General features: G+C 38.9%; 1 protein-coding gene across 1 annotated transcript in view; it reads right to left on the bottom strand.

Annotated features, from left to right (window-relative positions):
* Window positions 1-14,101, bottom strand: part of ERCC6 (excision repair cross-complementing rodent repair deficiency, complementation group 6) — a 127,845-nt gene that overhangs the window by 44,736 nt on the left and 69,008 nt on the right. The window lies entirely within an intron of this gene.

Raw genomic sequence — 14,101 nt, 5'->3', positions numbered from 1 at the left:
CTCCAGACGACCCTGTGTGGGGTTTCTGCAGCTGTGGCTTTGTGCAGGAGTGTAGCACCTTGGTGCAGCTGGTAGTTTCAAGCTGCTGACCCTGTGGTTCAAGACCACAGCACTGCCCGAGCTCCCTGCACAGAGCCAATTCAAAGCAATCTGTAAAACCCCAGCACAAAAGGACTCAACCATCCTGAGAATTGCGCTGTGCACACGCAGACACCTAACTGACCTTCAGAGACAAAAACAGTGGACAATCATTCCCCCACTAGCTCCCCCAATATCCACCTGTGCACCTCTGCTGTAGTGACTAGAGGAAGGGCCTAAGAGAGCGGACACCCCCACCCCCTGCTGGAGGCTTCTAATTGCACACACAATGACAGTATAGCTCAGGACATTCGACCACAGCTTCATTTACACTCCAAAGTGGTGATTTTTGTCTATGCATTTATATTAGTTCTGCTTTTGGTCCTTTTGATCACACGTCTTTTCTGGAGGTGGGAGCTTTTTCTCCCTACGTTACCCAAAAAGAGGCAGCAATTGTTGCCATATAGCCAAGCTATTAACATACCCCATAATATTCCACCACTGAGACAAGAGCCAACAACACCCGCTAAGCATTACATGCGAAAAGGGAAGCCTATCTCCTGATCATATTCACCAGGAGACACCCAGTAAGCTTAACAACAAACAACAAAAGTTCACATAAGCTTAACAAAAAAAACAACAAATAACTATCATGCTGAATAAAAAGCAACAAACTATATCAAAACACGTTCAAAAACAGAAGAGAGTAGCTGATGCAAATGAGCTGGAGACAGACAAAGGCTTTATAGAGAAGGAAGAGCAGGTTTTGGATATGCCTGAGAAAGGATTCGGAAGAATGATATAGAAACAAATTCAAATGCTCCAAAAGGGGTGAAGGAAAACAAGGAAGAAATCAGGAAAGTACTACAGGAGCAATCAAATAAGATTGATACAGCATTGGAAACAACTCAAAACCTGCAAAAACATGTCCAAATGATCAAAAATAAGATATCAGAAATGGACAATACACTGAAAAGGGAAAGGAGCAGAATAGAAGAGCTAGAAGCCAGAACTAGCGAGCTGCAAGGCAAATCTTCAATACTCCTATGATAGAAGAGCAAGCAGATAAAAGGATAAAAAAATCTGAAGACAGTCTATAATTCATGATGGATAACATGAAAAAGAACAACTTAAGAATTATTGTCATTCCGGAACAGGAAGAATCAGAGAAGTCCACAGAGAAGATAGTTGAAGAGCTTCTGGAAGAAAATTTCCCTAACACCTTGAAAGATGCAAAGATAAACATCAAGAAGCTGAACATACCCCATGAAGGATAGACTCTAAAAGTAAGTCACCAAGACATATAATAATCAAGCTCTCCAAAATCAAAGACAAGGAAAGAATACTAAAAGCAGCCAGGGAGAAGAGAAATGCCACTTATAAAGGAAAGCAAATTAGATTAAGCTCTGACTACTCAGAACAAACCATGCAGGCAAGAAGGAAATGAGGAGACACATACAAAGCCCTATAAGAAAAAAAGTATCAACCAAGAATCATCGTCTATCTAGCAAAACTATCAATTAAACACGATCAAGACATTCCATGATAAACAGAATCTGAGACATTTTATCAAAACCAACCCAGCACTTCAAAACATCCTAAAGGAAGTTCTGTGGACTGAAAACCAACAAGAACAGACAACAAACAGAGACTGACAGGTACGGCAACCACACCTGGAACTCAGTCAACAGATAGCAGAGTCCAGAGTCCAGAATAGAACAAGACTACAACAACAAACTCACAGAAGCTGGGAGGTCAACCGAAAATCAAAATTATATCAATGTCAAAGAAGGGATAAACATAGCAACAGAGATCCAGGTGGTGAGGTTGTCAGGTAGATTACAGGATACAACAGATTCTCTTAAATGGAGAGAAAAGTTAATAAACTATATGGTAACCCCAAAGAAAGTTAATACTTCACAACCATGGAAATGAACTTCCAAGCAGAACATGAAAACTAACAAGAATTTGACAAGAAATAGCACAAACACAGCACAAGAAGGCATGCAGAACAAAGGAACAAAAAGCACTACCAAAAAATTAACATAATGGCAGCAATTAATTCATACCATTGAATGTCAACGGATTGAATGCACTAGTGAAGAGACAGAGAGTGGCAGAATGGATAAGAAAACAAGACCCTTTAATATGCTACCTACAGGAGACACACCTTACACACAAAGATAATTCTTGAAAGAAAGACCAGCAGGGTTAGGTGGGGGTGGGGTGAGGGGAAACTGACTGCTTGCCCGTTAGAGTATCAAGCAAGCTGTTTGCCTTGGAGCCATCAAAGCAAGAAAAGTCAGCCCATCAAGGCAAACCCCTTTCTAGAAATGATTTTTTTTTGGCCTTGTATGCTCACTGGTGACTGCCCTTGTCTACTTGAGAGTACATGGGTGGAGCCTGGCCATGTTACATAAACATCCAAAGATCTGGAAATGAGAGAGAAAAGAGGAAATGCTGACTGATTTGAAGTTCAGAGAGACATGTGAACTCTGGAGCCCAAGGACGCTGACCTAGCCACTGGGGGCTAGAATTATGAGTGAAGCGGCCAGCTGGTTTGAACTGGGGGACAGTATACAAGAACTCCCTTACAGATAGCACCCATCTGACCAGAACTAAATCAGATAAAGAGGTCTGATACAGGGAAGAACCGTAAATTGCTAAAACTTGATTAACTGGACCTTTGCTTATGGATGAAGTTGCCCATAACACCAACCAAAAGGGAAGGATTCTTCCAATACGTCGTCTGGATTAGGTAAATCAAAACCACTGTACAGAGGAGGTCAAGCTTGCCTCCTCTGTACAGTGGGTTGAGAGGGACGGACAACTTAGGCTTTGGCTATCAAAATTGGTGAGCTATAAAGGCATGAAATGGCTGGTTTACCAGCTTCATGGGTGTTTACTATCCGAATGATGAGGGTAAGACAGAATCACCACTGAATAGTTTTCCTCTTGTCCAAATTGGTCTGGTGATAATGGGGATAGGAATTTAAGATTCAGTTGTAAGTAACTGTTATCAGGACTAATGGTGACTATCACAACTATAAATGTAGAGAAGGTGTAACTAAAAGGGGGAGCAGTTAATCTGTAATTTCAGGAACTGAAGACCCTAGGACCATCACAAGGGAAGAGCTTGAGAGGAGTGAGGGGTCCTAACCAGTAAAGTGGTGACAAATGAGATGGTGGTACAGGCGATGTCATAGAGCAATAGAGCAACAGAGGATAGTAGGCCTGCGGACACATTGCAAAATGTGCCCTTTAGGCATTCAAATGAATATGTATTTTCAATGTCCTATGTGTACATCAAAAAAAAGTATTTTTTTATTATTATTTATAGTATTTTTATTATTATTTATAGTATTTTTATTATTAGCTGATGGTGCACAGAGGGGACTGTAATCACTGCAATGATTTGCTGCATGTAAAACTGATTGTCTGCCCTGTAACTATTGACTCGATTCACAATAAAAGTTTAAAAAAATCAGTTTTTCAAACTCACCAGCTGCTCCTTGGAAACCCTGAACAGGGTCTCATGAGTCAGAACTGACTCAATGGCACTTAACATGGGTAAAATAACAAATCATGCTGTAAACATCAAAAAATATGGAAGTCACCGTACCTAAAAGAAATGGGCGATGTTCAACCAATTCAGAAGTAGTATATAATCAAGAACTGATGGCAATGAAGGAAGAGACACCCAAGCTGCACTAAAGGAACTGGCGAAACACAAGGCTCCAGGAACTGATAGAATAGAAATGGAAATCTTTCAATAAACTAATGCAGCACTAGAGGCACTCATTCATCTAGGCCAAGACATTTGGAAGACTTATTTATGGCCTTTCCTAAGAGAGGATGGATCCAACAGAATGCGGAAATCATCGGACAATATCATTAATATCACAAGCAAACAAAATGCTGCTTAAGATAATTTAAAAACGGCTGCAACAGTACCTTGACAGAGAACTGCCAGAAACTCCAGCCAGAGTCATAAGAGTTCTAGCTACTATAAATAAATAAATAAATAAATTAAAATAAATAAATAAATAAGTAAATAAAAGTTAGCTCTATCATCAACTTAATAAGGCTTATCATGCAAAATTACACAAGAATGCTATAAACATTAAGAAAACTATTAAAAATACTCATACAATCACAATTTAACATAAAAAATAATGCTATTAATATTGCTTAATAAATTAGGATTTGACTGTTTCTTTAATTGTGAATAGAGTACCAAAAGGTATAAAAGCCACGAAAAATTTGAAAGAATAAAGAGGGAGAAATTGTCCTCTTCTATGTCATAATATGAAGAACCCCGGTGCCAACTACAAGAGAAGCAATGGACAGTGAACCACAAGGTCAGCAGTTTGAATCCACCAGCTACTCCATAGGAGAAAGATGAGGCTTTCTACTCCCATAGAGATTTACAGCTTCAGAAACCCTATCTCTACTACCATAGAGATTTACAGCTTCAGAAATCCTATACAGGGTCGCTAGGAGTCAGAACCGACTCTATGGCAGTGGGTTTATGTCATAATATATGAAACACTTAATAATACTTTGCTGGAAAATAACTACAAAACTTGGTACTATTAAAAACTCAATTGGTGATAACCATATTTTCATTCCTAACTGATTTGTATTTTATCATCTTCGTATTTACAATTTACAGTGACCGTATACTACTGCACTGAAGGTCACACCTGACACTTTGATGTTTCACCTCATAGTAAGTACCTCATGGTGCACAGCCTTGCCCATATCCGTGCCCATATCCGTGCATTTTTTTCTCAGGACTTGCCATCACCCCCATTGCTCTCTTACTGCATGATAACTCCACCAACCTGGCCCCGCCCAGTAAAGACAACAAGATGTCCAGAAGCTGCACTGCACCTGCTCCAACACCACCCAGACACACCAGAGGCAATTTTTAGAAGAGGTGGTTTTAACAATTCTGGTGTGGCACTGTAGGATAAAGCATTGGGCTGCTAACCACAAGGCTGGTGGTTTAAACCCACATGCCATTCCTCTGAAATCCTATACAGGATTGCTATGGGTAGAAATCAACTTGACAGCCCACAACAAACCACATCTAAATCTTCCACTTGGATGCTAGGTAAGCAGCAATCCCAACTCTACTCTCACCTCTAAGAGAGCGTCAGAAGCCATGACAGCAGGTGGGATGTGAGGTGACAGCAAACTGAAACATGGGAATACTCCATGTCAGATTCCAGAGACGTGTGCAGACAAAGATAAAGGACAGGTGAACACAAATACATCTGTTTGGGGGCTTAAAATGTAGTAGAACCTAAATGGCTACTTACCTCTATAAAATGCCTGCTGTATTACAGCTCCACTCTGCAAATCTGGGTAACTCAACCTGCTGATGGACCCTGTGTAACTCCTAACTGTTGGATGTACAGACTCACTATTCACCTCCACAGAATGCAACTTCACCTGAAGTCTAGCCATCACTCAGAGTGTAACTGGGAGGCTGTGCCATATGTTAAATCAGCTATCAAGATTCTCAATGACCTAACACAGGAAAAATGTCAAGCTTCTTTTGCTGGTTTACAGGTTTAAGTTTATTTGGAAAATTCCAGAATGTTAGCTACATAAATACAGCTGTTATACCAAGTATAGAAAGATATAATGACAAAAATAAATAAGACACTTCAAAAAAGAACAAGAGAAAAATTTTAAACGCTCTTAATGAATATAAAACCTCAACCGACTCAATGGTACTTAACACCAACAACAAATACATGTGCAAAAACACAGGTTAAGACTACTTGTCTTACCTGATTCAAACTCAGAATTCTGTAACTACCTAGACTAAAGTTTCAGTAATGGTGAATTGTTGAATATTATGGACGTCTCTATCCAAACACTTAAGACAAATCATCTCGGGCGATTTCAAATTAAAAGCTTGTAAAATATGTAACCTCTCCTAGTTTTTCCAATTAATAGGGTACATCTGCAATTAGCCTGACTCGCTGAATGCAGTGTGTTGTCATTAAAAGACGTCTGTGGAAGTGCTGCTGCTATTACGGAGGCTCAGGAGACCAGTCCCTCCTAGAGGGCAAACAGTGGACGGGTGGAAAACAGCAGCCATAAATCACGCTGTCAGGCCGCGGAGAGCGCGAGCGGAGCACAGGCACATGAAGGCCATTCACAGTAAACACAGCGCAGCAGCTTCCCAGGCAGGATTTACTGCACCTGTAATTAATTAAAATTTCCTTCAAGCTAAATCTTTAATAAACAAGGATTTGTGCTGACAATGAAGAAAAAAAGAACTCCAGCAACATAATTTTACAATATACCTCACAAACCCTAGCATCTATCATTTCTTGTATCAGGTGACTACACCAGTTTAAACTTAATAGGAATCACATCATTTTCTGTTATAATCTGTGTACTTGGAATGGGGTGGAGATTATTTAGGATGCTTGGGGGACCAGGTAGCCCCTTTCTAGTTTTATTTATGTTTCTTACTTGACTCCTTCTGAAGTTTTATAAAGTCAAGTCTTATTGTACTCATGTTTTTAAAAAACAGGCTTTCTAAGAGTACATGATAGTATTTTCATTGCATACTCCTATCTTGTGGGGTTGATTTTTTAACCACACACAACACTTCTCAAAAAGAATTCTAATACTCTATGTCATTGTTTCCATTTGGGGTCAAATATGTGTGGACACGAGGAAAAAAGGTCTAGATGTTGACTGAACCTGGCATGAACAGTTTTGATAAAACAAGTGTGAAACTTCTCTTTTTAATAGATTTCTACTGAACCAATCAAAACTGCCTCTTCCAGCATCCTGCCTCAAGTACTGAACTGAAAGGTCTACAATATTCTTTGTTTCTTCTAATAGTACAAACTACCTGAGTGAATATTATATGCTAAGGACCACCCTTCACTCTTCATACAAGCATACTGGCTCAATAAATTCTCACAAAAATCCTAGTATTGTTATCCCCATTTTTCAGATGACGAAACTGGGTTGAGACGCTAGGTGAATTGCCTAACATCATAAAGCAATTAAACAGCAGACACAAGATTCAAACCTTGGTCTAATCTGGTTAAGAGCAAAACCTAGGCTCTTAAAATTTTATGCTATAATTGCTTTTTATACTCTTATCATTCTAAACAGCATAACCAAAATGAAATTTCAAAAAGTGAATTATCAAAATATACTCCACAGAATTTTTTTATTTTATATAGCAGAAAAAGACTGGGGGGAAATAAAACAAGTCATTACATAAGCAAAAAATTTCTAACAACACATCTTCCAAAAAACCTGAAAAACGGTCCTTAATCATTAAATCACTAAAAGCAGTGACGACGAAATTGAAGAATTCTACCAAATTCTTCAGTCTGAAATTGACCAAACATGCAATCAAGATGTATTGATAATTACTGGCAATTGGATGCAAAGATCGGAAGCAACAATGAAGGATTAGTAGTTGGAAAATAACGACCTTGGTGATAGAAACCTAGTTGGAGATAAAATTTTGCACAACCAATGACTTCGTCACTGCAAATACTGTTTTTAAACAACATAAAAGACGACTATATACATGGATCTTACCAAATACAATACACAGGAATCAAACTGACTACATCTGTGGAAAAAGACAGTGGAAAAGCTCCATATCATCAGCCAAAACAAGGCCAGGGCAGACTGTGGAACAGACCATCAACTGCTCATATGCAAATTCAGGCTGAATCTGAAGAAAAATTAAACAAGTACATGAAAGCCAAAATATGCTCTTGAATATATCCCACCGGAATTCAGAGATCATCTGAAGAACAGATTTAATGCATTAGAAACTGAAGACTGAAGACCAGAAGAGTTGTGAGATGATATCAAGAACATCAGACAGGAAGAAAGCAAACGATTAAAAAAGAAAGAATGAAAAGGCAATATGGATGTCAGAAGAGACTCTGAACCTTGCTTGCTCTCCAGCATAGAGATGCTAAAGCAAATGGAAGAAGTGAGGAGGTACAGGAACTGAACAGAAAATTTCAAAGGTCAGCTCTAGAAGACAAAGTCAAATATTATAATGAAATGTGCAAAGAACTGGAGTTAGAAAACCAAAAGGGAAGAACATGCTCAAGCATTACTCAAGCTCAAGCCCTGATTTTCAGTATTGAAGGATTCTATGGGCAAATGGAATCCTGGTGTGGCACTGTGGATTAATGCACTGGACTGCAAAATCAGTATGAACCGAAAGGTTGTTGGTTCAAACTCACCAGCTGCTCCTTGGAAACCCTATACAAGGTCGCTATGGGTTGGATCTGACTAGACCACACGGAGTAACAACAACATGGACAAAATATTGAATGATGCTGAAATCATCAAAAGAAGATGGAAGGAATACAGAGTCACTGAACCAAAAAGAAATGGTCGATGTTCATCCATTTCAAGAGGTAGCATATGGTCAAGAGACAAGGATCCTGAAGGAAGAAGATCAAGGTGAGTTGAAGGCATTGGCAAAGAACAAGGCACGGGGAATTGACAGAATACAAATTAAAATCGTTCAAGAAACTCATGTGGTACTGGAGGTACTCACTCACCTATGCCAAGAAATTTGGAAGACAACTACCTGGTCAACTGACTGGAAGAGATCCATATTTGTGCCCATTCCAAAGAGAGGTGATCCAACGGGATGCAAAAGTCATTGGACAAGACGAGTAAAGTTTTACTAGAGACAATATAAAAACAGCTGCAACCATAAACTGACAGAAAAATTCTAACAGTTCAAGCCAGATTCAGAAGAGGACGTGGAATGAGTGATATCATTGCTTACTTGAGATATCATGGCTGAAATCAGAGAATACCAGAAAGATGTTTACCTATGCTTTATTGACTATGCAAAGGCTTTCGATTGTGTGGATCATGACAAGCTATGAACAACATTGCAAAGAATAAGTATTCCAGAACATTTAATTGTGCTCATGAGGAGGAACCTGTACAAAGAACAAGTGGCATTTGTTCAAACAGAACGAGGGAACAGCACTGAATGGTTTAAAATTAGGAAAGGTACATACCAGGGTTGTATTCCTTCACCATATTTACTTAACCTGTATGCTTAGCAAATAATCTGAGAAGTTGATTATATGAAGAAAAACATGGCATCAGAATTGGAGGAAGACTCATTAACAATCTGTGATATGCAGATGATACAACCTTGCTTGCTGAAAGCGAAGAGGATTTAAAATACTTATTGATGAAGATCAAAGACCACAGCCTTCGATATGGGTTCAATCTCAATGTAAAGAAAACAAAAATCCTCACCAATGGACCAATAAACAACATCCATATAAATGGAGTAAAGACTGAAGTTCGCAAAGACTTCATTTTGCTCAGATCAACCATCAACACTCACAGAAGCAGCAGTCAAGAAATCAAACAGTATATTAGGCAAAACTGCTGCACAAGACCTCTTTAAAGTATTCAAGGGCAAAGATGTCAGTTTGAGGGCTAATGTGCTCCTGACCCAAGCCATGGTATTTTCAATAACCTCATATGCATGTGAACGTGGGACAGTGAATAAGGAAGACTGGAAAATAACTGATGAATTTGAGTTATGGTGTTGATGGAGAATACTGAAAGTACCATGGACTGCCAAAAGAATAAACCAATTTGTGTTGTTAAAAGTATAGCCAGAGTGCTTCTTGGAAGCCAGGATGGCCAGACTTTGTCTCTCCTACTTTGGATATATTGTCAGAAGGGACCAGTTCCTGGAAGAAATTGGAGGGTCAGAGAACAAGAAGAAGACCCCCAGTGAGATGGATTGGCACAGTGGCAGCAGCAATGGGCTCAAGCGTAGCAATGATTATGAGGTTGGCCCAAGACAAGGTGGTGTTTCTCATTCTGTTGTACATAAGGTCGCTATGAGTGAGTACCGACTCAATGGCACCAAACAACAACAAGCATTAAATAAACTTTGAAACATAGAGCTAATGATGCTAACAGCCAACATCAACTATATAAGCACATATAAACACTGCCTTCTCTTACTATCCTTTTACAGATTATATTTTGAATTATGTTAGCTTTTCAAGGCCAGTTAACATATCCTTTTTTTTTTTTTTTTTAAAAAAAAGTACACTAAAAGCTCTATAGAGTAAGCACTAAACTGTGAGTCACAAAGTCAGTGGTTCAAGCCAACAAGCGGCTCCATGGGAGAAAGATGAGGCTTTCTGCTCCAGCAAAGAATTTAAAGTTTTAGAAACCCTATACAGTGTCTCTATGAGTCAAAACCAACCCCCTGGCACTTAACAACAACAAATAGCATCATATACCTGGAATATCATATTTATACTATTCAACAACAAATACTTGCTGAATAAACACAAGTATTACCTGACCCATACAATAATTTCTATGTTGTTGTTATTGTTAAGTGCAGTTGAGTTGGTTCTGGCTCACAATGACTCTGTATAGGGTTTCCAAGGAGTGGCTTATGGGAATGCCTTGCAGTTGTTGTTGTTAGGTGCCATTGAGTCAGTACCGACTCATAGCGACCCTATGCACAACAGAATGAAACACTGCCTGATCCTGAGCTAACTTCACTACTGTTGACACACTTGAGTCCATCAATGCTGCCACTTGGCCAATCCATCTCGTTGGGGGTCATCCTCTTTTTCTCTGACACTCCACCTTATCAAACATGATATCCTTCTCCAGCAACTGGTCCTTCCTAGCAATATGTCCAAAGTATGAGAGATCAAGTTTGGCCATCCTGGCCTCCAAGGAGCACTCTGGCTGTACTTCTTCCAAAACAGATCTGTTGGTTTTTTTGGCAGCCATGGCACTTTCAATATTCTCCTCCAACACCATAACTGAAAATCATCAATTCTTCTACAGTCTCCCATATTCACTGTCCACCTTTTGCATGCATATGAGGTTATTGAAAATAACATGGCTTGAGTCAGGCATACCTTAGTCCGCAAGTTGACATCTTTGCTCTTCAATACTTTATAAAAAGGTCTTGTGCAGCAGATCTGCCCAACGCAATGCATTGTTTGATTTCTTGACTGCTGCTTCTGTGAGTGTTAACAGTTGATCCAAGAAGAATGAAGTCCTTGACAACTTCAGTCTTTTCTCCGTTGATAAGAATGTTGTTAATTGGTCCAGGGTGAGGATTTTTATTTTCTTTGAAATTGAGATGCATTTCATACTGAAGGCTGTGCTCTTTGATCTTCATCAGTAAATGTTTTAAGTCCTCTTCACTTTCAGCAAGCAAGTTGTTAATGAGTGTTTCTCCAATCCTGATGCCACGTTTTTCTTCATATAACCCAGCTTCTCGGATTATTGGCTCAGTATACAGGTTGAATAAGTATGGTGAAAGAACACAACTTTGTCGCACAGAAAAAAAGGAATCATAAAAAGAAAAAAAATAAACCCTTGCATCCTAATAAATGAGATTTCAACTAACCATTAAAAAAGGATTCAGAAACTTGAAAACTTCTTTATCTGATTTGACTGGTTGAAATATTAGCTGCATAATTTTTGCATGATTGCTGGATATTCATTTGATTATTCTAAATCATGCTGCCAATCAAAGAAAATAGTTAAAAGCATAATATGGGATCAAATAGTAAGACAGATAGACACTAAAAGGCAATTTTGGAGAAAATGATGATAAATGTGCTCTATTTAGAAATTCTTTGATCACTTGATACCTGCTCTTAAAATAATAAAATTTCAAGTATTATAAACCATTAGGAAAATAAAGATAATCTACTTGAATGATAAGGAAAACAATGCTGGTGTTATTTTAGAATATTTCCAAAGACAAATTTCCTTATCTTCCCCATTTCCACTAGCACTGAATGGCCTCTATATGACCTTCAGTTTTATATTTAGACTGTTGTTGTTAAGTGCTGTCGAGTTGGTTCTGATTCATGCTGGCCTTATATACAGGGTTTTCAAGAAGTGGCTGGTGGGTTTGAGCCGCCAGCCAACAGCTAGCAGTAGTTATCCTAATGTGCCACGCCAGATCCTAGTGTGTCACACCAAATTTAGATAGGTACATAGAAAGAAAAAAAAAATCTCAGCTGACAAGGATGGAAGGTAAACCAGGTATTAGATTATAGCTTAGAATAGAATGGACTTGAGAGAACATTTTAGACACAAATGAAAAGTGTAAACTCAATTACAAATGTGGAATACTGGTATGGCACTATAGGATAAGCACTGGAATACCAAATCCTATGAATCACAAGGTCAGCTGTTCCACGGAAACCCTATAGAGGGGTCGCTATGAGTCACAATCGACTCAATGGCATGTACCAACAACTATAAATGTAATATACACATGTAAGCCAACAGGTGTGCAAGGAGTGGTGCAAAGATCGGTGCATACATATAAGAAAAGAAGAAGCAGAGGATCAAATGCCACCTTGGATATTTAATACGCAAGCCAAAGTCAGAATCTTGAAAGTGTCAGTAACACAGCCTACATAAAGGAAAAATGGCAAATATACCATCTATGATGATGACACACAGACAAAGTGTTAATAGTATGTTTATACAAGAAGACAGGTTTTCCTAAAAAGGTAAGAAATTTTAAGTTAAGGTCCTAGGTGCAGTATCTAGATAAGCCACAATCTAGGTAAAAGTATGCAGTACTTCACGAGTACAAAATAAAAATAAAAAATAAGGAGGAACATATGAAAACATTGCTTTTTTTTAGAAAAACATAAACTGAATTCTGCTAAAGGCTTCTGTAATACAAGACCCTGAGAGATGTCAACAGACAATGGAAATAAAGGTAATTTAAAATTGGTCTTTAGTAAGAGTGATGACACAGGAGAGTTGGAAATTTACAATAATTTAGAGTTTAACTAGAAAAATAATCACAACTCTAATTATTTTCATGATACTTTGGTTTCCTACCACAGCATTTACCCTACTTCACTAATTAACTGTTTCCCATTTTTCATTTAAAATTCAGAACAGTCTGTTTTAACAGCAAAATTACATCTCCTCTAACTTGAACTACCAAATTAGACACTTCTGAAGTCCTTCTATCAAACTTCTAAAAATGGGAATTTGTAGGTCAGTTTGAACGGCAAGGTCGGTGGTTCAAGCTCACCAGTCGTTCCTTGGAAAGCCTATACAGCGTCAGTGTGGATTGGAAGCGACTGGACAGCACTTAACACCAGCATAGAGGGTACAGAGGTGTCTCGTGTGTCCACCTCAGTGAGGCAGACCTTTAGAGTGCTTTGCAGCCGGCACTCCTCTCATGGAGGAGCTGGAGCTCACACAGGAGTTCAGAAGACTCAGGATAAAAGAACTCATAACAAACCAACACTCTTTGTCAGTACTGTAACCTGCACATCCACAGTTAAAGCATGTAATTAGTATTTGCTTAATAAATATGTCTGGGGCACTTGTTGCTAAACGCCATCGAGTCAGTTCCAACTCATAGCTGGTGGGTTTGAACCACTAACCTTGCAGTTAGCAATCTATGCATATCCTAGAGAGGTACTTTGTTGTTGTTAATTGCCAGTGATTCAGTTCTGACTCATAGTGACCCCGTATAGGGTTTTGGAGGAGCAGCTGGTAAATTTGAACCTTGCAGTCGAGTACTTCCTCTACAACACCACACCAGGACTCTGTGCAAGAATCATATGAGATGATGAGCTGACTGCTATAAGCACTTGGGACACTAAAACAAGGAAGACACCGTACTACAACTAAGTAATCTCCTGTCTCTGCCATCCAGTGGATTCTGACTCACAGTGACTCCATATAGGGTTTCCGATGCTGTAAATCTCTGCAGAAGCAGAAAGCCTTACCTTTCCTCCACAGAGCTGCTGACCTTGCAATGAGAAGTGCAGTGCTTATCGTACAGCACCACCAGAACTCCTTAAGAAAGGTAATACAACTTTCAAAATATAGTGATTGTAGTTACATGATAATCACAAAAATTCAGAGAACAGAAAGCAACATAAGTAAAAAAACAACAATGAAAATCATAAAACCCTCAAAAAGGCAAGTTGCT

The sequence above is a fragment of the Chrysochloris asiatica genome, unplaced genomic scaffold (genome assembly GCF_000296735.1).
Source record: "Chrysochloris asiatica unplaced genomic scaffold, ChrAsi1.0 scaffold00289, whole genome shotgun sequence".
NCBI classification, from domain to species: domain Eukaryota; kingdom Metazoa; phylum Chordata; class Mammalia; order Afrosoricida; family Chrysochloridae; genus Chrysochloris; species Chrysochloris asiatica.
This window is presented reverse-complemented; position numbering and strand designations above follow the sequence as displayed.